Source organism: Heterodontus francisci, chromosome 13 (genome assembly GCF_036365525.1).
Source record: "Heterodontus francisci isolate sHetFra1 chromosome 13, sHetFra1.hap1, whole genome shotgun sequence".
Lineage (NCBI taxonomy): Eukaryota > Metazoa > Chordata > Chondrichthyes > Heterodontiformes > Heterodontidae > Heterodontus > Heterodontus francisci.
The window spans coordinates 36,809,511-36,834,031 of record NC_090383.1 but is presented as its reverse complement, the minus strand read 5'-3'; positions in this window follow the sequence as shown (position 1 = coordinate 36,834,031).

The following is a 24,521-nucleotide window of genomic DNA, read 5'->3' as shown; positions in this document are numbered from 1 at the left end:
CTTTTCAGATGCAGACAGCAGTATAGAAGCAGTAGCTTTTCTGATGCAGAGAGCAGGACAGAAGCAGTAGCTTTTCAGATGCAGACAGCAGTACAAAAGCAGTAGCTTTTCAGAAGCAGACAGCAGTACAGAAGCAGTAGCTTTTCAGAAGCAGACAGCAGTACAGAAGCAGTAGCTTTTCAGAAGCAGACAGCAGTACAGAAGCAGTAGCTTTTCAGAAGCAGACAGCAGTACAGAAGCAGTAGCTTTTCAGAAGCAGACAGCAGTACAGAAGCAGTAGCTTTTCAGAAGCAGACAGCAGTGCAGAAACAGTAGCTTTTCAGAAGCAGACAGCAGTGCAGAAACAGTAGCTTTTCAGAAGCAGACAGCAGTACAGAAGCAGCAGCTTTTCAGATGCAGACAGCAGTATAGAAGCAGTAGCTATTCTGATGCAGACAGCAGTACAGAAGCAGTAGCTTTTCAGATGCAGACAGCAGTATAGAAGCAGTAGCTTTTCTGATGCAGACAGCAGTACAGAAGCAGTAGCTTTTCAGATGCAGACAGCAGTACAGAAACAGTAGCTTTTCAGATGCAGACAGCAGTATAGAAGCACTAGCTTTTCAGATGCAGACAGCAGTATCGAAGCAGTAGCTTTTCAGATGCAGACAGCAGTACAGAAGCAGTAGCTTTTCAGAAGCAGACAGCAGTACAGAAGCAGTAGCTTTTCAGAAGCAGACAGCAGTATAGAAGCAGTAGCTTTTCAGAAGCAGACAGCAGTGCAGAAACAGTAGCTTTTCAGAAGCAGACAGCAGTACAGAAACAGTAGCTTTTCAGATGCAGACAGCAGTAGAGAAGCAGTAGCTTTTCAGAAGCACAGCAGTACGGAAGCAGTAGCTTTTCAGAAGCAGACAGCAGTACAGAAGCAGTTGCTTTTCAGAAGCTGACAGCAGTATAGAAGCAGTAGCTTTTCAGAAGCAGACAGCAGTTCAGAAACAGTAGCTTTTCAGAAGCAGACAGCAGTACAGAAGCAGCAGCTTTTCAGAAGCAGACAGCAGTACAGAAGCAGTAGCTTTTCAGATGCAGACAGCAGTATAGAAGCAGTAGCTTTTCAGAAGCAGACAGCAGTACAGAAGCAGTAGCTTTTCAGATGCAGACAGCAGTAAGGAAGCAGTAGCTTTTCAGAAGCAGACAGCAGTACAGAAGCAGTTGCTTTTCAGAAGCTGACAGCAGGACAGAAGCAGTTGCTTTTCAGAAGCAGACAGCAGTACAGAAGCAGTTGCTTTCAGAAGCAGACAGCAGTATAGAAGCAGTTGCTTTTCAGAAGCAGACAGCAGCACAGAAGCAGTAGCTTTTCAGAAGTAGACAGCAGGACAGAAGCAGAAGCTTTTCTGAAGCAGACAGCAGTATCGAAGCAGTAGCTTTTCAGAAGCAGACAGCAGTATAGAAGCAGTAGCTTTTCAGAAGCAGACAGCAGTTCAGAAGCAGTCGCTTTTCAGAAGCAGACAGCAGTATAGAAGCAGCAGCTTTTCAGAAGCAGACAGCAGTGCAGAAACAGTAGCTTTTCAGAAGCAGACAGCAGTACAGAAGCAGTAGCTTTTCAGATGCAGACAGCAGTATAGAAGCAGTAGCTTTGCAGAAGCAGACAGCAGTGCAGAAACAGTAGCTTTTCAGAAGTAGACAGCAGTACAGAAGCAGAAGCTTTTCTGAAGCAGACAGCAGTATCGAAGCAGTAGCTTTTCAGAAGCAGACAGCAGTATAGAAGCAGTAGCTTTTCAGAAGCAGACAGCAGTACAGAAGCAGTCGCTTTTCAGAAGCAGACAGCAGTATAGAAGCAGTAGCTTTTCAGAAGCAGACAGCAGTGCAGAAACAGTAGCTTTTCAGAAGCATACAGCAGTGCAGAAACAGTAGCTTTTCAGAAGCAGACAGCAGTACAGAAGCAGTCGCTTTTCAGATGCAGAAAGCAGTAAAGAAGCAGTTGCTTTTCAGAAGCAGACACCTGTGCAGAAACAGTAGCTTTTCAGAAGCAGACAGCAGTGCAGAAACAGTAGCTTTTCAGAAGCAGACAGCAGTACAGAAGCAGTAGCTTTTCAGATGCAGACAGCAGTATCGAAGCAGTAGCCATTCTGATGCAGACAGCAGTATAGAAGCACTAGCTTTTCAGATGCAGACAGCAGTATAGAAGCAGTAGCTATTCTGATGCAGACAGCAGTACAGAAGCAGTAGCTTTTCAGATGCAGACAGCAGTATAGAAGCAGTAGCTTTTCTGATGCAGACAGCAGTACAGAAGCAGTAGCTTTTCAGATGCAGACAGCAGTAATGAAACAGTAATTTTCAGATGCAGACAGCAGTATAGAAGCAGTAGCTTTTCAGATGCAGACAGCAGTATAGAAGCAGTAGCTTTTCAGATTCAGACAGCAGTACAGAAGCAGTAGCTTTTCAGAAGCAGACAGCAGTACAGAAGCAGTAGCTTTTCAGAAGCAGACAGCAGTACAGAAGCAGTTGCTTTTCAGAAGCAGACAGCGGTACAGAAGCAGTAGCTTTTCAGATGCAGACAGCATTAAGGAAGCAGTAGCTTTTCAGAAGCAGACAGCAGTACAGAAGCAGTTGCTTTTCAGAAGCTGACAGCAGGACAGAAGCAGTTGCTTTTCAGAAGCAGACAGCAGTACAGAAGCAGTTGCTTTTCAGAAGCAGACAGCAGTACAGAAGCAGTAGCTTTTCAGAAGCAGACAGCAGTACAGAAGCAGTTGCTTTTCAGAAGCAGACAGCGGTACAGAAGCAGTAGCTTTTCAGATGCAGACAGCAGTAAGGAAGCAGTAGCTTTTCAGAAGCAGACAGCAGTACCGAAGCAGTTGCTTTCAGAAGCAGACAGCAGTATAGAAGCAGTAGCTTTTCAGAAGCAGACAGCAGTACAGAAGCAGTTGCTTTTCAGAAGCAGACAGCGGTACAGAAGCAGTAGCTTTTCAGATGCAGACAGCAGTAAGGAAGCAGTAGCTTTTCAGAAGCAGACAGCAGTACAGAAGCAGTTGCTTTTCAGAAGCTGACAGCAGGACAGAAGCAGTTGCTTTTCAGAAGCAGACAGCAGTACAGAAGCAGTTGCTTTTCAGAAGCAGACAGCAGTACAGAAGCAGTAGCTTTTCAGAAGCAGACAGCAGTACAGAAGCAGTTGCTTTTCAGAAGCAGACAGCGGTACAGAAGCAGTAGCTTTTCAGATGCAGACAGCAGTAAGGAAGCAGTAGCTTTTCAGAAGCAGACAGCAGTACCGAAGCAGTTGCTTTCAGAAGCAGACAGCAGTATAGAAGCAGTTGCTTTTCAGAAGCAGACAGCAGTACAGAAGCAGTTGCTTTTCAGAAGCAGACAGCAGTACAGAAGCAGTAGCTTTTCAGAAGCAGACAGCAGTAGAGAAGCAGTAGCTTTTCTGAAGCAGACAGCAGTGCAGAAACAGTAGCTTTTCAGAAGCAGACAGCAGTACAGAAGCTGTAGCTTTTCAGATGCAGACAGCAGTATAGAAGCAGTAGCTTTTCAGAAGCAGACAGCAGTGCAGAAAGACTAGCTTTTCAGAAGCAGACAGCAGTGCAGAAACATTAGCTATTCAGAAGCAGACAGCAGTACAGAAGCAGTAGCTTTTCAGATGCAGACAGCAGTATAGAAGCAGTAGCTTTTCAGAAGCAGACAGCAATGTCGAAACAGTAGCTTTTCAGAAGCAGACAGCAGTGCAGAAACAGCAGCTTTTCAGAAGCAGACAGCAGTACAGAAGCAGTAGCTTTTCAGATGCAGACAGCAGTATAGAAGCAGCAGCTTTTCTGATGCAGACAGCAGTACAGAAGCAGTAGCTTTTCAGATGCAGACAGCAGTATAGAAGCAGTAGATTTTCAGAAGCAGACAGCAGTACAGAAGCAGTAGCTTTTCAGATGCAGACAGCGGTACAGAAGCAGTAGCTTTTCAGAAGCAGACAGCAGTATAGAAGCAGTAGCTTTTCAGAAGCAGACAGCAGGACAGAAGCAGTAGCTTTTCTGAAGCAGGCAGCAGTACAGAAGCAGTAGCTTTTCAGATGCAGACAGCAGGATAGAAGCAGTAGATTTTCAGAAGCAGACAGCAGTGCAGAAGCAGTAGCTTTTCAGAAGCAGACAGCAGTACAGAAGCAGTAGCTTTTCAGATGCAGACAGCAGTATAGAAGCAGTAGCTTTTCAGAAGCAGACAGCAGTGCAGAAACAGTAGCTTTTCAGATGCAGACAGCAGTACAGAAGCAGTAGCTATTCTGAAGCAGACAGCAGTATAGAAGCAGTAGGTTTTCTGATGCAGAGAATAGGACAGAAGCAGTAGCTTTTCAGATGCAGACAGCAGTACAGAAGCAGTAGCTTTTCAGAAGCAGACAGCAGTACAGAAGCAGTAGCTTTTCAGAAGCAGACAGCAGTACAGAAGCAGTAGCTTTTCAGAAGCAGACAGCAGTACAGAAGCAGTAGCTTTTCAGAAGCAGACAGCAGTACAGAAGCAGTAGCTTTTCAGAAGCAGACAGCAGTACAGAAGCAGTAGCTTTTCAGAAGCAGACAGCAGTGCAGAAACAGTAGCTTTTCAGAAGCAGACAGCAGTGCAGCAACAGTAGCTTTTCAGAAGCAGACAGCAGTACAGAAGCAGCAGCTTTTCAGATGCAGACAGCAGTATAGAAGCAGTAGCTATTCTGATGCAGACAGCAGTACAGAAGCAGTAGCTTTTCAGATGCAGACAGCAGTATAGAAGCAGTAGCTTTTCAGAAGCAGACAGCAGTGCAGAAACAGTAGCTTTTCAGATGCAGACAGCAGTACAGAAGCAGTAGCTTTTCAGAAGCAGACAGCAGTGCAGAAACAGTAGCTTTTCAGAAGCAGACAGCAGTACAGAAGCATTAGCTTTTCAGATGCAGACAGCAGTATAGAAGCAGTAGGTTTTCTGATGCAGAGAATAGGACAGAAGCAGTAGCTTTTCAGATGCAGACAGCAGTACAGAAGCAGTAGCTTTTCAGAAGCAGACAGCAGTACAGAAGCAGTAGCTTTTCAGAAGCAGACAGCAGTACAGAAGCAGTAGCTTTTCAGAAGCAGACAGCAGTACAGAAGCAGTAGCTTTTCAGAAGCAGACAGCAGTACAGAAGCAGTAGCTTTTCAGAAGCAGACAGCAGTACAGAAGCAGTAGCTTTTCAGAAGCAGACAGCAGTGCAGAAACAGTAGCTTTTCAGAAGCAGACAGCAGTGCAGAAACAGTAGCTTTTCAGAAGCAGACAGCAGTACAGAAGCAGCAGCTTTTCAGATGCAGACAGCAGTATAGAAGCAGTAGCTATTCTGATGCAGACAGCAGTACAGAAGCAGTAGCTTTTCAGATGCAGACAGCAGTATAGAAGCAGTAGCTTTTCTGATGCAGACAGTACTACAGAAGCAGTAGCTTTTCAGATGCAGACAGCAGTACAGAAACAGTAGCTTTTCAGATGCAGACAGCAGTATAGAAGCACTAGCTTTTCAGATGCAGACAGCAGTATCGAAGCAGTAGCTTTTCAGATGCAGACAGCAGTACAGAAGCAGTAGCTTTTCAGAAGCAGACAGCAGTACAGAAGCAGTAGCTTTTCAGAAGCAGACAGCAGTATAGAAGCAGTAGCTTTTCAGAAGCAGACAGCAGTGCAGAATCAGTAGCTTTTCAGAAGCAGACAGCAGTACAGAAACAGTAGCTTTTCAGATGCAGACAGCAGTAGAGAAGCAGTAGCTTTTCAGAAGCACAGCAGTACGGAAGCAGTAGCTTTTCAGAAGCAGGCAGCAGTCAGGAAGCAGTAGCTTTTCAGAAGCAGACAGCAATAAGGAAGCAGTTGCTTTTCAGAAGCTGACAGCAGTATAGAAGCAGTAGCTTTTCAGAAGCAGACAGCAGTTCAGAAACAGCAGCTTTTCAGAAGCAGACAGCAGTACAGAAGCAGCAGCTTTTCAGAAGCAGACAGCAGTACAGAAGCAGTTGCTTTTCAGAAGCAGACAGCAGTACAGAAGCAGTAGCTTTTCAGAAGCAGACAGCAGTACAGAAGCAGTTGCTTTTCAGAAGCAGACAGCGGTACAGAAGCAGTAGCTTTTCAGATGCAGACAGCAGTAAGGAAGCAGTAGCTTTTCAAAAGCAGACAGCAGTACCGAAGCAGTTGCTTTCAGAAGCAGACAGCAGCAGAGAAGCAGTTGCTTTTCAGAAGCAGACAGCAGTACAGAAGCAGTTGCTTTTCAGATGCAGACAGCAGTACAGAAGCAGTAGCTTTTCAGAAGCAGACAGCAGTAGAGAAGCAGTAGCTTTTCAGAAGCAGACAGCAGTGCAGAAACAGTAGCTTTTCAGAAGCAGACAGCAGTACAGAAGCAGTAGCTTTTCAAATGCAGACAGCAGTATAGAAGCAGTAGCTTTTCAGAAGCAGACAGCAGTGCAGAAAGAGTAGCTTTTCAGAAGCAGACAGCAGTGCAGAAACATTAGCTTTTCAGAAGCAGACAGCAGTACAGAAGCAGTAGCTTTTCAGATGCAGACAGCAGTATAGAAGCAGTAGCTTTTCAGAAGCAGACAGCAGTGTCGAAACAGTAGCTTTTCAGAAGCAGACAGCAGTGCAGAAACAGCAGCTTTTCAGAAGCAGACAGCAGTACAGAAGCAGAAGCTTTTCAGATGCAGACAGCAGTATAGAAGCAGTAGCTTTTCAGATGCAGACAGCAGTATAGAAGCAGTAGCTTTTCAGAAGCAGACAGCAGTATCGAAGCAGTAGCTTTTCAGAAGCAGACAGCAGTGCAGAAACAGTAGCTTTTCAGATGCAGACAGCAGTATAGAAGCAGTAGCTTTTCAGAAGCAGACAGCAGTGCAGAAACAGTAGCTTTTCAGAAGCAGACAGCAGTACAGAAGCAGTAGCTTTTCAGATGCAGACAGCAGTATAGAAGCAGTAGCTTTTCTGATGCAGACAGCAGTTCAGAAGCAGTTGCTTTTCAGATGCAGACAGCAGTACAGAAGCAGTAGCTTTTCAGAAGCAGACAGCAGTACAGAAGCAGTAGCTTTTCAGAAGCAGACAGTAGTACAGAAGCAGTAGCTTTTCAGAAGCAGACAGCAATATAGAAGCAGCAGCTTTTCAGAAGCAGACAGCAGTACAGAAGCAGTAGCTTTTCAGAAGCAGACAGCCGTACAGAAACAGTAGCTTTTCAGAAGCAGACAGCAGTGCAGAAACAGTAGCTTTTCAGAAGCAGACAGCAGTGCAGAAACAGTAGCTTTTCAGAAGCAGACAGCAGTACAGAAGCAGCAGCTTTTCAGATGCAGACAGCAGTATAGAAGCAGTAGCTATTCTGATGCAGACAGCAGTATAGAAGCAGTAGCTTTTCTGATGCAGACAGCAGTACAGAAGCAGTAGCTTTTCAGATGCAGACAGCAGTACAGAAACAGTAGCTTTTCAGATGCAGACAGCAGTATAGAAGCACTAGCTTTTCAGATGCAGACAGCAGTTACGAAGCAGTAGCCTTTCAGATGCAGACAGCAGTACAGAAGCAGTAGCTTTTCAGAAGCAGACAGCAGTACAGAAGCAGTAGCTTTTCAGAAGCAGACAGCAGTATAGAAGCAGTAGCTTTTCAGAAGCAGACAGCAGTGCAGAAACAGTAGCTTTTCAGAAGCAGACAGCAGTACAGAAACAGTAGCTTTTCTGATGCAGACAGCAGTAGAGAAGCAGTAGCTTTTCAGAAGCAGACAGCAGTACGGAAGCAGTAGCTTTTCAGAAGCAGGCAGCAGTAAGGAAGCAGTAGCTTTTCAGAAGCAGACAGCAGTACAGAAGCAGTTGCTTTTCAGAAGCTGACAGCAGTATCGAAGCAGTAACTTTTCAGAAGCAGACAGCAGTGCAGAAACAGTAGCTTTTCAGAAGCAGACAGCAGTACAGAAGCAGTAGCTTTTCAGAAGCAGACAGCAGTATAGAAGCAGTAGCTTTTCAGAAGCAGACAGCAGTGCAGAAACAGTAGCTTTTCAGAAGCAGACAGCAGTACAGAAACAGTAGCTTTTCTGATGCAGACAGCAGTAGAGAAGCAGTAGCTTTTCAGAAGCAGACAGCAGTACGGAAGCAGTAGCTTTTCAGAAGCAGGCAGCAGTAAGGAAGCAGTAGCTTTTCAGAAGCAGACAGCAGTACAGAAGCAGTTGCTTTTCAGAAGCTGACAGCAGTATCGAAGCAGTAACTTTTCAGAAGCAGACAGCAGTGCAGAAACAGTAGCTTTTCAGAAGCTGACAGCAGTATAGAAGCAGTAGCTTTTCAGAAGCAGACAGCAGTTCAGAAACAGTAGCTTTTCAGAAGCAGACAGCAGTACAGAAGCAGCAGCTTTTCAGAAGCAGACAGCAGTACAGAAGCAGTTGCTTTTCAGAAGCAGACAGCAGTACAGAAGCAGTAGCTTTTCAGAAGCAGACAGCAGTACAGAAGCAGTTGCTTTTCAGAAGCAGACAGCGGTACAGAAGCAGTAGCTTTTCAGATGCAGACAGCAGTAAGGAAGCAGTAGCTTTTCAAAAGCAGACAGCAGTACCGAAGCAGTTGCTTTCAGAAGCAGACAGCAGCAGAGAAGCAGTTGCTTTTCAGAAGCAGACAGCAGTACAGAAGCAGTTGCTTTTCAGATGCAGACAGCAGTGCAGAAACAGTAGCTTTTCAGAAGCAGACAGCAGTACAGAAGCAGTAGCTTTTCAGAAGCAGACAGCAGTACAGAAGCAGTAGCTTTTCAGATGCAGACAGCAGTATAGAAGCAGTAGCTTTTCAGAAGCAGACAGCAGTACAAAAGCAGTAGCTTTTCAGATGCAGACAGCAGTAAGGAAGCAGTAGCTTTTCGGAAGCAGACAGCAGTACAGAAGCAGTTGCTTTTCAGAAGCTGACAGCAGGACAGAAGCAGTTGCTTTTCAGAAGCAGACAGCAGTACAGAAGCAGTTGCTTTCAGAAGCAGACAGCAGTATAGAAGCAGTTGCTTTTCAGAAGCAGAGAGCAGTACAGAAGCAGTAGCTTTTCAGAAGTAGACAGCAGTACAGAAGCAGAAGCTTTTCTGAAGCAGACAGCAGTATCGAAGCAGTAGCTTTTCAGAAGCAGACAGCAGTATAGAAGCAGTAGCTTTTCAGAAGCAGACAGCAGTACAGAAGCAGTCGCTTTTCAGAAGCAGACAGCAGTATAGAAGCAGTAGCTTTTCAGAAGCAGACAGCAGTGCAGAAACAGTAGCTTTTCAGAAGCAGACAGCAGTACAGAAGCAGTAGCTTTTCAGATGCAGACAGCAGTATAGAAGCAGTAGCTTTTCAGAAGCAGACAGCAGTGCAGAAACAGTAGCTTTTCAGAAGTAGACAGCAGTACAGAAGCAGAAGCTTTTCTGAAGCAGACAGCAGTATCGAAGCAGTAGCTTTTCAGAAGCAGACAGCAGTATAGAAGCAGTAGCTTTTCAGAAGCAGACAGCAGTACAGAAGCAGTCGCTTTTCAGAAGCAGACAGCAGTATAGAAGCAGTGGCTTTTCAGAACCAGACAGCAGTGCAGAAACAGTAGCTTTTCAGAAGCAGACAGCAGTGCAGAAACAGTAGCTTTTCAGAAGCAGACAGCAGTACAGAAGCAGTAGCTTTTCAGATGCAGACAGCAGTATAGAAGCAGTAGCCATTCTGATGCAGACAGCAGTATAGAAGCAGTAGCTTTTCAGATGCAGACAGCAGTATAGAAGCAGTAGCTATTCTGATGCAGACAGCAGTACAGAAGCAGTAGCTTTCCAGATGCAGACAGCAGTATAGAAGCAGTAGCTTTTCTGATGCAGACAGCAGTACAGAAACAGTAATTTTCAGATGCAGACAGCAGTCTAGAAGCCGTAGCTTTTCAGATGCAGACAGCAGTATCGAAGCAGTAGCTTTTCAGATTCAGACAGCAGTACAGAAGCAGTAGCTTTTCAGAAGCAGACAGCAGTACAGAAGCAGTAGCTTTTCAGATGCAGACAGCAGTATAGAAGCAGTAGCTTTTCAGAAGCAGACAGCAGTGCAGAAACAGTAGCTTTTCAGATGCAGACAGCGGTACAGAAGCAGTAGCTTTTCAGAAGCAGACAGCAGTAGAGAAGCAGAAGCTTTTCAGAAGCAGACAGCAGTACAGAAGCAGTAGCTTTTCTGAAGCAGGCAGCAGTACAGAAGCAGTAGCTTTTCAGAAGCAGACAGCAGTCCAGAAGCAGTTGCTTTTCAGAAGCTGACAGCAGGACAGAAGCAGTCGCTTTTCAGAAGCAGACAGCAGTACAGAAGCAGTAGCTTTTCAGAAGCAGACATCAGTACAGAAGCAGTCGCTTTTCAGATGCAGAAAGCAGTAAAGAAGCAGTTGCTTTTCAGAAGCAGACACCTGTGCAGAAACAGTAGATTTTCAGAAGCAGACAGCAGTGCAGAAACAGTAGCTTTTCAGAAGCAGACAGCAGTACAGAAGCAGTAGCTTTTCAGATGCAGACAGCAGTATAGAAGCAGTAGCCATTCTGATGCAGACAGCAGTATAGAAGCAGTAGCTTTTCAGATGCAGACAGCAGGATAGAAGCAGTAGCTATTCTGATGCAGACAGCAGTACAGAAGCAGTAGCTTTTCAGATGCAGACAGCAGTATAGAAGCAGTAGCTTTTCTGATGCAGACAGCAGTACAGAAGCAGTAGCTTTTCAGATGCAGACAGCAGTACAGAAACAGTAATTTTCAGATGCAGACAGCAGTATAGAAGCAGTAGCTTTTCAGATGCAGACAGCAGTATAGAAGCAGTAGCTTTTCAGATTCAGACAGCAGTACAGAAGCAGTAGCTTTTCAGAAGCAGACAGCAGTACAGAAGCAGTAGCTTTTCAGAAGCAGACAGCAGTACAGAAGCAGTTGCTTTTCAGAAGCAGACAGCGGTACAGAAGCAGTAGCTTTTCAGATGCAGACAGCAGTAAGGAAGCAGTAGCTTTTCAGAAGCAGACAGCAGTACAGAAGCAGTTGCTTTTCAGAAGCTGACAGCAGGACAGAAGCAGTTGCTTTTCAGAAGCAGACAGCAGTACAGAAGCAGTTGCTTTTCAGAAGCAGACAGCAGTACAGAAGCAGTAGCTTTTCAGAAGCAGACAGCAGTACAGAAGCAGTTGCTTTTCAGAAGCAGACAGCGGTACAGAAGCAGTAGCTTTTCAGATGCAGACAGCAGTAAGGAAGCAGTAGCTTTTCAGAAGCAGACAGCAGTACCGAAGCAGTTGCTTTCAGAAGCAGACAGCAGTATAGAAGCAGTAGCTTTTCAGAAGCAGACAGCAGTACAGAAGCAGTTGCTTTTCAGAAGCAGACAGCGGGACAGAAGCTGTAGCTTTTCAGATGCAGACAGCAGTAAGGAAGCAGTAGCTTTTCAGAAGCAGACAGCAGTACAGAAGCAGTTGCTTTTCAGAAGCTGACAGCAGGACAGAAGCAGTTGCTTTTCAGAAGCAGACAGCAGTACAGAAGCAATTGCTTTTCAGAAGCAGACAGCAGTACAGAAGCAGTAGCTTTTCAGAAGCAGACAGCAGTACAGAAGCAGTTGCTTTTCAGAAGAAGACAGCGGTACAGAAGCAGTAGCTTTTCAGATGCAGACAGCAGTAAGGAAGCAGTAGCTTTTCAGAAGCAGACAGCAGTACCGAAGCAGTTGCTTTCAGAAGCAGGCAGCAGTATAGAAGCAGTTGCTTTTCAGAAGCAGACAGCAGTACAGAAGCAGTTGCTTTTCAGAAGCAGACAGCAGTACAGAAGCAGTAGCTTTTCAGAAGCAGACAGCAGTAGAGAAGCAGTAGCTTTTCAGAAGCAGACAGCAGTGCAGAAACAGTAGCTTTTCAGAAGCAGACAGCAGTACAGAAGCAGTAGCTTTTCAGATGCAGACAGCAGTATAGAAGCAGTAGCTTTTCAGAAGCAGACAGCAGTGCAGAAAGACTAGCTTTTCAGAAGCAGACAGCAGTGCAGAAACATTAGCTTTTCAGAAGCAGACAGCAGTACAGAAGCAGTAGCTTTTCAGATGCAGACAGCAGTATAGAAGCAGTAGCTTTTCAGAAGCAGACAGCAGTGTCGAAACAGTAGCTTTTCAGAAGCAGACAGCAGTGCAGAAACAGCAGCGTTTCAGAAGCAGACAGCAGTACAGAAGCAGTAGCTTTTCAGATGCAGACAGCAGTATAGAAGCAGCAGCTTTTCTGATGCAGACAGCAGTACAGAAGCAGTAGCTTTTCAGATGCAGACAGCAGTATAGAAGCAGTAGATTTTCAGAAGCAGACAGCAGTACAGAAGCAGTAGCTTTTCAGATGCAGACAGCGGTACAGAAGCAGTAGCTTTTCAGAAGCAGACAGCAGTATAGAAGCAGTAGCTTCTCAGAAGCAGGCAGCAGTACAGAAGCAGTAGCTTTTCAGATGCAGACAGCAGGATAGAAGCAGTAGATTTTCAGAAGCAGACAGCAGTGCAGAAGCAGTAGCTTTTCAGAAGCAGACAGCAGTACAGAAGCAGTAGCTTTTCAGATGCAGACAGCAGTACAGAAGCAGTAGCTTTTCAGAAGCAGACAGCAGTGCAGAAACAGTAGCTTTTCAGATGCAGACAGCAGTATAGAAGCAGTAGCTTTTCAGAAGCAGACAGCAGTGCAGAAACAGTAGCTTTTCAGAAGCAGACAGCAGTACAGAAGCAGTTGCTTTTCAGAAGCAGACAGCAGTACAGAAGCAATTGCTTTTCAGAAGCAGACAGCAGTACAGAAGCAGTAGCTTTTCAGAAGCAGAGAGCAGTACAGAAGCAGTTGCTTTTCAGAAGAAGACAGCGGTACAGAAGCAGTAGCTTTTCAGATGCAGACAGCAGTAAGGAAGCAGTAGCTTTTCAGAAGCAGACAGCAGTACCGAAGCAGTTGCTTTCAGAAGCAGGCAGCAGTATAGAAGCAGTTGCTTTTCAGAAGCAGACAGCAGTACAGAAGCAGTTGCTTTTCAGAAGCAGACAGCAGTACAGAAGCAGTAGCTTTTCAGAAGCAGACAGCAGTAGAGAAGCAGTAGCTTTTCAGAAGCAGACAGCAGTGCAGAAACAGTAGCTTTTCAGAAGCAGACAGCAGTACAGAAGCAGTAGCTTTTCAGATGCAGACAGCAGTATAGAAGCAGTAGCTTTTCAGAAGCAGACAGCAGTGCAGAAAGACTAGCTTTTCAGAAGCAGACAGCAGTGCAGAAACATTAGCTTTTCAGAAGCATACAGCAGTACAGAAGCAGTAGCTTTTCAGATGCAGACAGCAGTATAGAAGCAGTAGCTTTTCAGAAGCAGACAGCAGTGTCGAAACAGTAGCTTTTCAGAAGCAGACAGCAGTGCAGAAACAGCAGCGTTTCAGAAGCAGACAGCAGTACAGAAGCAGTAGCTTTTCAGATGCAGACAGCAGTATAGAAGCAGCAGCTTTTCCGATGCAGACAGCAGTACAGAAGCAGTAGCTTTTCAGATGCAGACAGCAGTATAGAAGCAGTAGATTTTCAGAAGCAGACAGCAGTACAGAAGCAGTAGCTTTTCAGATGCAGACAGCGGTACAGAAGCAGTAGCTTTTCAGAAGCAGACAGCAGTATAGAAGCAGTAGCTTCTCAGAAGCAGGCAGCAGTACAGAAGCAGTAGCTTTTCAGATGCAGACAGCAGGATAGAAGCAGTAGATTTTCAGAAGCAGACAGCAGTGCAGAAGCAGTAGCTTTTCAGAAGCAGACAGCAGTACAGAAGCAGTAGCTTTTCAGATGCAGACAGCAGTACAGAAGCAGTAGCTTTTCAGAAGCAGACAGCAGTGCAGAAACAGTAGCTTTTCAGATGCAGACAGCAGTATAGAAGCAGTAGCTTTTCAGAAGCAGACAGCAGTGCAGAAGCAGTAGCTTTTCAGAAGCAGACAGCAGTACAGAAGCATTAGCTTTTCAGATGCAGACAGCAGTATAGAAGCAGTAGCTTTTCTGATGCAGACAGCAGTACAGAAGCAGTAGATTTTCAGATGCAGACAGCAGTACAGAAGCAGTAGCTTTTCAGAAGCAGACAGCAGTACAGAAGCAGTAGCTTTTCAGAAGCAGACAGCAGTACAGAAGCAGTAGCTTTTCAGAAGCAGACAGCAGTATAGAAGCAGCAGCTTTTCAGAAGCAGACAGCAGTGTCGAAACAGTAGCTTTTCAGAAGCAGACAGCAGTACAGAAGCAGTAGCTATTCAGAAGCAGACAGCAGTACAGAAGCAGTTGCTTTTCAGAAGAAGACAGCGGTACAGAAGCAGTAGCTTTTCAGATGCAGACAGCAGTAAGGAAGCAGTAGCTTTTCAGAAGCAGACAGCAGTACCGAAGCAGTTGCTTTCAGAAGCAGGCAGCAGTATAGAAGCAGTTGCTTTTCAGAAGCAGACAGCAGTACAGAAGCAGTTGCTTTTCAGAAGCAGACAGCAGTACAGAAGCAGTAGATTTTCAGAAGCAGACAGCAGTACAGAAGCAGTAGCTTTTCAGAAGCAGACAGCAGTGCAGAAACAGTAGCTTTTCAGAAGCAGACAGCAGTACAGAAGCAGTAGCTTTTCAGATGCAGACAGCAGTATAGAAGCAGTAGCTTTTCAGAAGCAGACAGCAGTGCAGAAAGACTAGCTTTTCAGAAGCAGACAGCAGTGCAGAAACATTAGCTTTTCAGAAGCAGACAGCAGTACAGAAGCAGTAGCTTTTCAGATGCAGACAGCAGTATAGAAGCAGTAGCTTTTCAGAAGCAGACAGCAGTGTCGAAACAGTAGCTTTTCAGAAGCAGACAGCAGTGCAGAAACAGCAGCGTTTCAGAAGCAGACAGCAGTACAGAAGCAGTAGCTTTTCAGATGCAGACAGCAGTATAGAAGCAGCAGCTTTTCTGATGCAGACAGCAGTACAGAAGCAGTAGCTTTTCAGATGCAGACAGCAGTATAGAAGCAGTAGATTTTCAGAAGCAGACAGCAGTACAGAAGCAGTAGCTTTTCAGATGCAGACAGCGGTACAGAAGCAGTAGCTTTTCAGAAGCAGACAGCAGTATAGAAGCAGTAGCTTCTCAGAAGCAGGCAGCAGTACAGAAGCAGTAGCTTTTCAGATGCAGACAGCAGGATAGAAGCAGTAGATTTTCAGAAGCAGACAGCAGTGCAGAAGCAGTAGCTTTTCAGAAGCAGACAGCAGTACAGAAGCAGTAGCTTTTCAGATGCAGACAGCAGTACAGAAGCAGTAGCTTTTCAGAAGCAGACAGCAGTGCAGAAACAGTAGCTTTTCAGATGCAGACAGCAGTATAGAAGCAGTAGCTTTTCAGAAGCAGACAGCAGTGCAGAAACAGTAGCTTTTCAGAAGCAGACAGCAGTACAGAAGCATTAGCTTTTCAGATGCAGACAGCAGTATAGAAGCAGTAGCTTTTCTGATGCAGACAGCAGTACAGAAGCAGTAGATTTTCAGATGCAGACAGCAGTACAGAAGCAGTAGCTTTTCAGAAGCAGACAGCAGTACAGAAGCAGTAGCTTTTCAGAAGCAGACAGCAGTACAGAAGCAGTAGCTTTTCAGAAGCAGACAGCAGTATAGAAGCAGCAGCTTTTCAGAAGCAGACAGCAGTGTCGAAACAGTAGCTTTTCAGAAGCAGACAGCAGTACAGAAGCAGTAGCTTTTCAGAAGCAGACAGCAGTGCAGAAACAGTAGCTTTTCAGAAGCAGACAGCAGTGCAGAAACAGTAGCTTTTCAGAAGCAGACAGCAGTACAGAAGCAGCAGCTTTTCAGATGCAGACAGCAGTATAGAAGCAGTAGCTATTCTGATGCAGACAGCAGTACAGAAGCAGTAGCTTTTCAGATGCAGACAGCAGTATAGAAGCAGCAGCTTTTCTGATGCAGACAGCAGTACAGAAGCAGTAGCTTTTCAGATGCAGACAGCAGTACAGAAACAGTAGCTTTTCAGATGCAGACAGCAGTGTAGAAGCACTAGCTTTTCAGATGCAGACAGCAGTATCGAAGCAGTAGCTTTTCAGATGCAGACAGCAGTACAGAAGCAGTAGCTTTTCAGAAGCAGACAGCAGTACAGAAGCAGTAGCTTTTCAGAAGCAGACAGCAGTATAGAAGCAGTAGCTTTTCAGAAGCAGACAGCAGTGCAGAAACTGTAGCTTTTCAGAAGCAGACAGCAGAACAGAAACAGTAGCTTTTCAGATGCAGACAGCAGTTGAGAAGCAGTAGCTTTTCAGAAGCAGACAGCAGTACGGAAGCAGTAGCTTTTCAGAAGCAGGCAGCAGTAAGGAAGCAGTAGCTTTTCAGAAGCAGACAGCAGTACAGAAGCAGTTGCTTTTCAGAAGCTGACAGCAGTATAGAAGCAGTAGCTTTTCAGAAGCAGACAGCAGTGCAGAAACAGTAGCTTTTCAGAAGCAGACAGCAGTACCGAAGCAGTAGCTTTTCAGAAGCAGACAGCAGTACAGAAGCAGTAGCTTTTCAGATGCAGACAGCAGTATAGAAGCAGTAGCTTTTCAGAAGCAGACAGCAGTACAGAAGCAGTAGCTTTTCAGATGCAGACAGCAGTAAGGAAGCAGTAGCTTTTCGGAAGCAGACAGCAGTACAGAAGCAGTAGCTTTTCAGAAGCAGACAGCAGTAGAGAAGCAGTAGCTTTTCAGAAGCAGACAGCAGTGCAGAAACAGTAGCTTTTCAGAAGCAGACAGCAGTACAGAAGCAGTAGCTTTTCAGATGCAGACAGCAGTATAGAAGCAGTAGCTTTTCAGAAGCAGACAGCAGTGCAGAAAGACTAGCTTTTCAGAAGCAGACAGCAGTGCAGAAACATTAGCTTTTCAGAAGCAGACAGCAGTACAGAAGCAGTAGCTTTTCAGATGCAGACAGCAGTATAGAAGCAGTAGCTTTTCAGAAGCAGACAGCAGTGTCGAAACAGTAGCTTTTCAGAAGCAGACAGCAGTGCAGAAACAGCAGCGTTTCAGAAGCAGACAGCAGGACAGAAGCAGTAGCTTTTCAGATGCAGACAGCAGTATAGAAGCAGCAGCTTTTCTGATGCAGACAGCAGTACAGAAGCAGTAGCTTTTCAGATGCAGACAGCAGTATAGAAGCAGTAGATTTTCAGAAGCAGACAGCAGTACAGAAGCAGTAGCTTTTCAGATGCAGACAGCGGTACAGAAGCAGTAGCTTTTCAGAAGCAGACAGCAGTATAGAAGCAGTAGCTTCTCAGAAGCAGGCAGCAGTACAGAAGCAGTAGCTTTTCAGATGCAGACAGCAGGATAGAAGCAGCAGATTTTCAGAAGCAGACAGCAGTGCAGAAGCACTAGCTTTTCAGAAGCAGACAGCAGTACAGAAGCAGTAGCTTTTCAGATGCAGACAGCAGTACAGAAGCAGTAGCTTTTCAGAAGCAGACAGCAGTGCAGAAACAGTAGCTTTTCAGATGCAGACAGCAGTATAGAAGCAGTAGCTTTTCAGAAGCAGACAGCAGTGCAGAAACAGTAGCTTTTCAGAAGCAGACAGCAGTACAGAAGCATTAGCTTTTCAGATGCAGACAGCAGTATAGAAGCAGTAGCTTTTCTGATGCAGACAGCAGTACAGAAGCAGTAGATTTTCAGATGCAGACAGCAGTACAGAAGCAGTAGCTTTTCAGAAGCAGACAGCAGTACAGAAGCAGTAGCTTTTCAGAAGCAGACAGCAGTACAGAAGCAGTAGCTTTTCAGAAGCAGACAGCAGTATAGAAGCAGCAGCTTTTCAGAAGCAGACAGCAGTGTCGAAACAGTAGCTTTTCAGAAGCAGACAGCAGTACAGAAGCAGTAGCTTTTCAGAAGCAGACAGCAGTACAGAAGCAGTTGCTTTTCAGAAGAAGACAGCGGTACAGAAGCAGTAGCTTTTCAGATGCAGACAGCAGTAAGGAAGCAGTAGCTTTTCAGAAGCAGACAGCAGTACCGAAGCAGTTGCTTTCAGAAGCAGGCAGCAGTATAGAAGCAGTTGCTTTTCAGAAGCAGACAGCAGTACAGAAGCAGTTGCTTTTCAGAAGCAGACAGCAGTACAGAAGCAGTAGCTTTTCAGAAGCAGACAGCAGTAGAGAAGCAGTAGCTTTTCAGAAGCAGACAGCAGTGCAGAAACAGTAGCTTTTCAGAAGCAGACAGCAGTACAGAAGCAGTAGCTTTTCAGATGCAGACAGCAGTATAGAAGCAGTAGCTTTTCAGAAGCAGACAGCAGTGCAGAAAGACTAGCTTTTCAGAAGCAGACAGCAGTGCAGAAACATTAGCTTTTCAGAAGCAGACAGCAGTACAGAAGCAGTAGCTTTTCAGATGCAGACAGCAGTATAGAAGCAGTAGCTTTTCAGAAGCAGACAGCAGTGTCGAAACAGTAGCTTTTCAGAAGCAGACAGCAGTGCAGAAACAGCAGCGTTTCAGAAGCAGACAGCAGTACAGAAGCAGTAGCTTTTCAGATGCAGACAGCAGTATAGAAGCAGCAGCTTTTCTGATGCAGACAGCAGGACAGAAGCAGTAGCTTTTCAGATGCAGACAGCAGTATAGAAGCAGTAGATTTTCAGAAGCAGACAGCAGTACAGAAGCAGTAGCTTTTCAGATGCAGACAGCGGTACAGAAGCAGTAGCTTTTCAGAAGCAGACAGCAGTATAGAAGCAGTAGCTTCTCAGAAGCAGGCAGCAGTACAGAAGCAGTAGCTTTTCAGATGCAGACAGCAGGATAGAAGCAGTAGATTTTCAGAAGCAGACAGCAGTGCAGAAGCAGTAGCTTTTCAGAAGCAGACAGCAGTACAGAAGCAGTAGCTTTTCAGATGCAGACAGCAGTACAGAAGCAGTAGCTTTTCAGAAGCAGACAGCAGTGCAGAAACAGTAGCTTTTGAGATGCAGACAGCAGTATAGAAGCAGTAGCTTTTCAGAAGCAGACAGCAGTGCAGAAACAGTAGCTTTTCAGAAGCAGACAGCAGTACAGAAGCATTAGCTTTTCAGATGCAGACAGCAGTATAGAAGCAGTAGCTTTTCTGATGCAGACAGCAGTACAGAAGCAGTAGATTTTCAGATGCAGACAGCAGTACAGAAGCAGTAGCTTTTCAGAAGCAGACAGCAGTACAGAAGCAGTAGCTTTTCAGAAGCAGACAGCAGTACAGAAGCAGTAGCTTTTCAGAAGCAGACAGCAGTATAGAAGCAGCAGCTTTTCAGAAGCAGACAGCAGTGTCGAAACAGTAGCTTTTCAGAAGCAGACAGCAGTACAGAAGCAGTAGCTTTTCAGAAGCAGACAGCAGTGCAGAAACAGTAGCTTTTCAGAAGCAGACAGCAGTGCAGAAACAGTAGCTTTTCAGAAGCAGACAGCAGTACAGAAGCAGCAGCTTTTCAGATGCAGACAGCAGTATAGAAGCAGTAGCTATTCTGATGCAGACAGCAGTACAGAAGCAGTAGCTTTTCAGATGCAGACAGCAGTATAGAAGCAGCAGCTTTTCTGATGCAGACAGCAGTACAGAAGCAGTAGCTTTTCAGATGCAGACAGCAGTACAGAAACAGTAGCTTTTCAGATGCAGACAGCAGTGTAGAAGCACTAGCTTTTCAGATGCAGACAGCAGTATCGAAGCAGTAGCTTTTCAGATGCAGACAGCAGTACAGAAGCAGTAGCTTTTCAGAAGCAGACAGCAGTACAGAAGCAGTAGCTTTTCAGAAGCAGACAGCAGTATAGAAGCAGTAGCTTTTCAGAAGCAGACAGCAGTGCAGAAACTGTAGCTTTTCAGAAGCAGACAGCAGTACAGAAACAGTAGCTTTTCAGATGCAGACAGCAGTTGAGAAGCAGTAGCTTTTCAGAAGCAGACAGCAGTACGGAAGCAGTAGCTTTTCAGAAGCAGGCAGCAGTAAGGAAGCAGTAGCTTTTCAGAAGCAGACAGCAGTACAGAAGCAGTTGCTTTTCAGAAGCTGACAGCAGTATAGAAGCAGTAGCTTTTCAGAAGCAGACAGCAGTGCAGAAACAGTAGCTTTTCAGAAGCAGACAGCAGTACCGAAGCAGTAGCTTTTCAGAAGCAGACAGCAGTACAGAAGCAGTAGCTTTTCAGATGCAGACAGCAGTATAGAAGCAGTAGCTTTTCAGAAGCAGACAGCAGTACAGAAGCAGTAGCTTTTCAGATGCAGACAGCAGTAAGGAAGCAGTAGCTTTTCGGAAGCAGACAGCAGTACAGAAGCAGTTGCTTTTCAGAAGCTGACAGCAGGACAGAAGCAGTTGCTTTTCAGAAGCAGACAGCAGTACAGAAGCAGTTGCTTTCAGAAGCAGACAGCAGTACAGAAGCAGTTGCTTTTCAGAAGTAGACAGCAGTACAGAAGCAGAAGCTTTTCTGAAGCAGACAGCAGTATCGAAGCAGTAGCTTTTCAGAAGCAGACAGCAGTATAGAAGCAGTAGCTTTTCAGAAGCAGACAGCAGTACAGAAGCAGTCGCTTTTCAGAAGCAGACAGCAGTATAGAAGCAGTAGCTTTTCAGAAGCAGACAGCAGTGCAGAAACAGTAGCTTTTCAGAAGCAGACAGCAGTACAGAAGCAGTAGCTTTTCTGAAGCAGACAGCAGTATCGAAGCAGTAGCTTTTCAGAAGCAGACAGCAGTATAGAAGCAGTAGCTTTTCAGAAGCAGACAGCAGTACAGAAGCAGTCGCTTTTCAGAAGCAGAGAGCAGTATAGAAGCAGTAGCTTTTCAGAACCAGACAGCAGTGCAGAAACAGTAGCTTTTCAGAAGCAGACAGCAGTGCAGAAACAGTAGCTTTTCAGAAGCAGACAGCAGTACAGAAGCAGTAGCTTTTCAGATGCAGACAGCAGTATAGAAGCAGTAGCCATTCTGATGCAGACAGCAGTATAGAAGCAGTAGCTTTTCAGATGCAGACAGCAGTATAGAAGCAGTAGCTATTCTGATGCAGACAGCAGTACAGAAGCAGTAGCTTTTCAGATGCAGACAGCAGTATAGAAGCAGTAGCTTTTCAGAAGCAGACAGCAGTACAGAAGCAGTAGCTTTTCAGATGCAGACAGCAGTACAGAAACAGTAATTTTCAGATGCAGACAGCAGTATAGAAGCAGTAGCTTTTCAGATGCAGACAGCAGTATAGAAGTAGTAGCTTTTCAGATTCAGACAGCAGTATAGAAGCAGTAGCTTTTCAGAAGCAGACAGCAGTACAGAAGCAGTTGCTTTTCAGAAGCAGACAGCAGTACAGAAGCAGTAGCTTTTCAGAAGCAGACAGCAGTACAGAAGCAGTTGCTTTTCAGAAGCAGACAGCGGTACAGAAGCAGTAGCTTTTCAGATGCAGACAGCAGTAAGGAAGCAGTAGCCTTTCAGAAGCAGACAGCAGTACCGAAGCAGTTGCTTTCAGAAGCAGACAGCAGTATAGAAGCAGTTGCTTTTCAGAAGCAGACAGCAGTACAGAAGCAGTTGCTTTTCAGAAGCAGACAGCAGTGCAGAAACTGTAGCTTTTCAGAAGCAGACAGCAGTACAGAAACAGTAGCTTTTCAGATGCAGACAGCAGTTGAGAAGCAGTAGCTTTTCAGAAGCAGACAGCAGTACGGAAGCAGTAGCTATTCAGAAGCAGGCAGCAGTAAGGAAGCAGTAGCTTTTCAGAAGCAGACAGCAGTTCAGAAGCAGTTGCTTTTCAGAAGCTGACAGCAGTATAGAAGCAGTAGCTTTTCAGAAGCAGACAGCAATGCAGAAACAGTAGCTTTTCAGAAGCAGACAGCAGTACAGAAGCAGTAGCTTTTCAGAAGCAGACAGCAGTACAGAAGCAGTAGCTTTTCAGAAGCAGACAGCAGTGCAGAAACAGTAGCTTTTCAGAAGCAGACAGCAGTACAGAAGCAGTAGCTTTTCAGATGCAGACAGCAGTGCAGAAACAGTAGCTTTTCAGAAGCAGACAGCAGTACAGAAGCAGTAGCTTTTCAGATGCAGACAGCAGTATAGAAGCAGTAGCTTTTCAGAAGCAGACAGCAGTGCAGAAAGACTAGCTTTTCAGAAGCAGACAGCAGTGCAGAAACATTAGCTTTTCAGAAGCAGACAGCAGTACAGAAGCAGTAGCTTTTCAGATGCAGACAGCAGTATAGAAGCAGTAGCTTTTCAGAAGCAGACAGCAGTGTCGAAACAGTAGCTTTTCAGAAGCAGACAGCAGTGCAGAAACAGCAGCGTTTCAGAAGCAGACAGCAGTACAGAAGCAGTAGCTTTTCAGATGCAGACAGCAGTATAGAAGCAGCAGCTTTTCTGATGCAGACAGCAGTACAGAAGCAGTAGCTTTTCAGATGCAGACAGCAGTATAGAAGCAGTAGATTTTCAGAAGCAGACAGCAGTACAGAAGCAGTAGCTTTTCAGATGCAGACAGCGGTACAGAAGCAGTAGCTTTTCAGAAGCAGACAGCAGTATAGAAGCAGTAGCTTCTCAGAAGCAGGCAGCAGTACAGAAGCAGTAGCTTTTCAGATGCAGACAGCAGGATAGAAGCAGTAGATTTTCAGAAGCAGACAGCAGTGCAGAAGCAGTAGCTTTTCAGAAGCAGACAGCAGTACAGAAGCAGTAGCTTTTCAGATGCAGACAGCAGTACAGAAGCAGTAGCTTTTCAGAAGCAGACAGCAGTGCAGAAACAGTAGCTTTTCAGATGCAGACAGCAGTATAGAAGCAGTAGCTTTTCAGAACCAGACAGCAGTGCAGAAACAGTAGCTTTTCAGAAGCAGACAGCAGTACAGAAGCATTAGCTTTTCAGATGCAGACAGCAGTATAGAAGCAGTAGCTTTTCTGATGCAGACAGCAGTACAGAAGCAGTAGATTTTCAGATGCAGACAGCAGTACAGAAGCAGTAGCTTTTCAGAAGCAGACAGCAGTACAGAAGCAGTAGCTTTTCAGAAGCAGACAGCAGTACAGAAGCAGTAGCTTTTCAGAAGCAGACAGCAGTATAGAAGCAGCAGCTTTTCAGAAGCAGACAGCAGTGTCGAAACAGTAGCTTTTCAGAAGCAGACAGCAGTACAGAAGCAGTAGCTTTTCAGAAGCAGACAGCAGTGCAGAAACAGTAGCTTTTCAGAAGCAGACAGCAGTGCAGAAACAGTAGCTTTTCAGAAGCAGACAGCAGTACAGAAGCAGCAGCTTTTCAGATGCAGACAGCAGTATGGAAGCAGTAGCTATTCTGATGCAGACAGCAGTACAGAAGCAGTAGCTTTTCAGATGCAGACAGCAGTATAGAAGCAGCAGCTTTTCTGATGCAGACAGCAGTACAGAAGCAGTAGCTTTTCAGATGCAGACAGCAGTACAGAAACAGTAGCTTTTCAGATGCAGACAGCAGTGTAGAAGCACTAGCTTTTCAGATGCAGACAGCAGTATCGAAGCAGTAGCTTTTCAGATGCAGACAGCAGTACAGAAGCAGTAGCTTTTCAGAAGCAGACAGCAGTACAGAAGCAGTAGCTTTTCAGAAGCAGACAGCAGTATAGAAGCAGTAGCTTTTCAGAAGCAGACAGCAGTGCAGAAACTGTAGCTTTTCAGAAGCAGACAGCAGTACAGAAACAGTAGCTTTTCAGATGCAGACAGCAGTTGAGAAGCAGTAGCTTTTCAGAATCAGACAGCAGTACGGAAGCAGTAGCTTTTCAGAAGCAGGCAGCAGTAAGGAAGCAGTAGCTTTTCAGAAGCAGACAGCAGTACAGAAGCAGTTGCTTTTCAGAAGCTGACAGCAGTATAGAAGCAGTAGCTTTTCAGAAGCAGACAGCAGTGCAGAAACAGTAGCTTTTCAGAAGCAGACAGCAGTACCGAAGCAGTAGCTTTTCAGAAGCAGACAGCAGTACAGAAGCAGTAGCTTTTCAGATGCAGACAGCAGTATAGAAGCAGTAGCTTTTCAGAAGCAGACAGCAGTACAGAAGCAGTAGCTTTTCAGATGCAGACAGCAGTAAGGAAGCAGTAGCTTTTCGGAAGCAGACAGCAGTACAGAAGCAGTTGCTTTTCAGAAGCTGACAGCAGGCCAGAAGCAGTTGCTTTTCAGAAGCAGACAGCAGTACAGAAGCAGTTGCTTTCAGAAGCAGACAGCAGTATAGAAGCAGTTGCTTTTCAGAAGCAGACAGCAGTACAGAAGCAGTAGCTTTTCAGAAGTAGACAGCAGTACAGAAGCAGAAGCTTTTCTGAAGCAGACAGCAGTATCGAAGCAGTAGCTTTTCAGAAGCAGACAGCAGTATAGAAGCAGTAGCTTTTCAGAAGCAGACAGCAGTACAGAAGCAGTCGCTTTTCAGAAGCAGACAGCAGTATAGAAGCAGTAGCTTTTCAGAAGCAGACAGCAGTGCAGAAACAGTAGCTTTTCAGAAGCAGACAGCAGTACAGAAGCAGTAGCTTTTCTGAAGCAGACAGCAGTATCGAAGCAGTAGCTTTTCAGAAGCAGACAGCAGTATAGAAGCAGTAGCTTTTCAGAAGCAGACAGCAGTACAGAAGCAGTCGCTTTTCAGAAGCAGACAGCAGTATAGAAGCAGTAGCTTTTCAGAACCAGACAGCAGTGCAGAAACAGTAGCTTTTCAGAAGCAGACAGCAGTGCAGAAACAGTAGCTTTTCAGAAGCAGACAGCAGTACAGAAGCAGTAGCTTTTCAGATGCAGACAGCAGTATAGAAGCAGTAGCCATTCTGATGCAGACAGCAGTATAGAAGCAGTAGCTTTTCAGATGCAGACAGCAGTATAGAAGCAGTAGCTATTCTG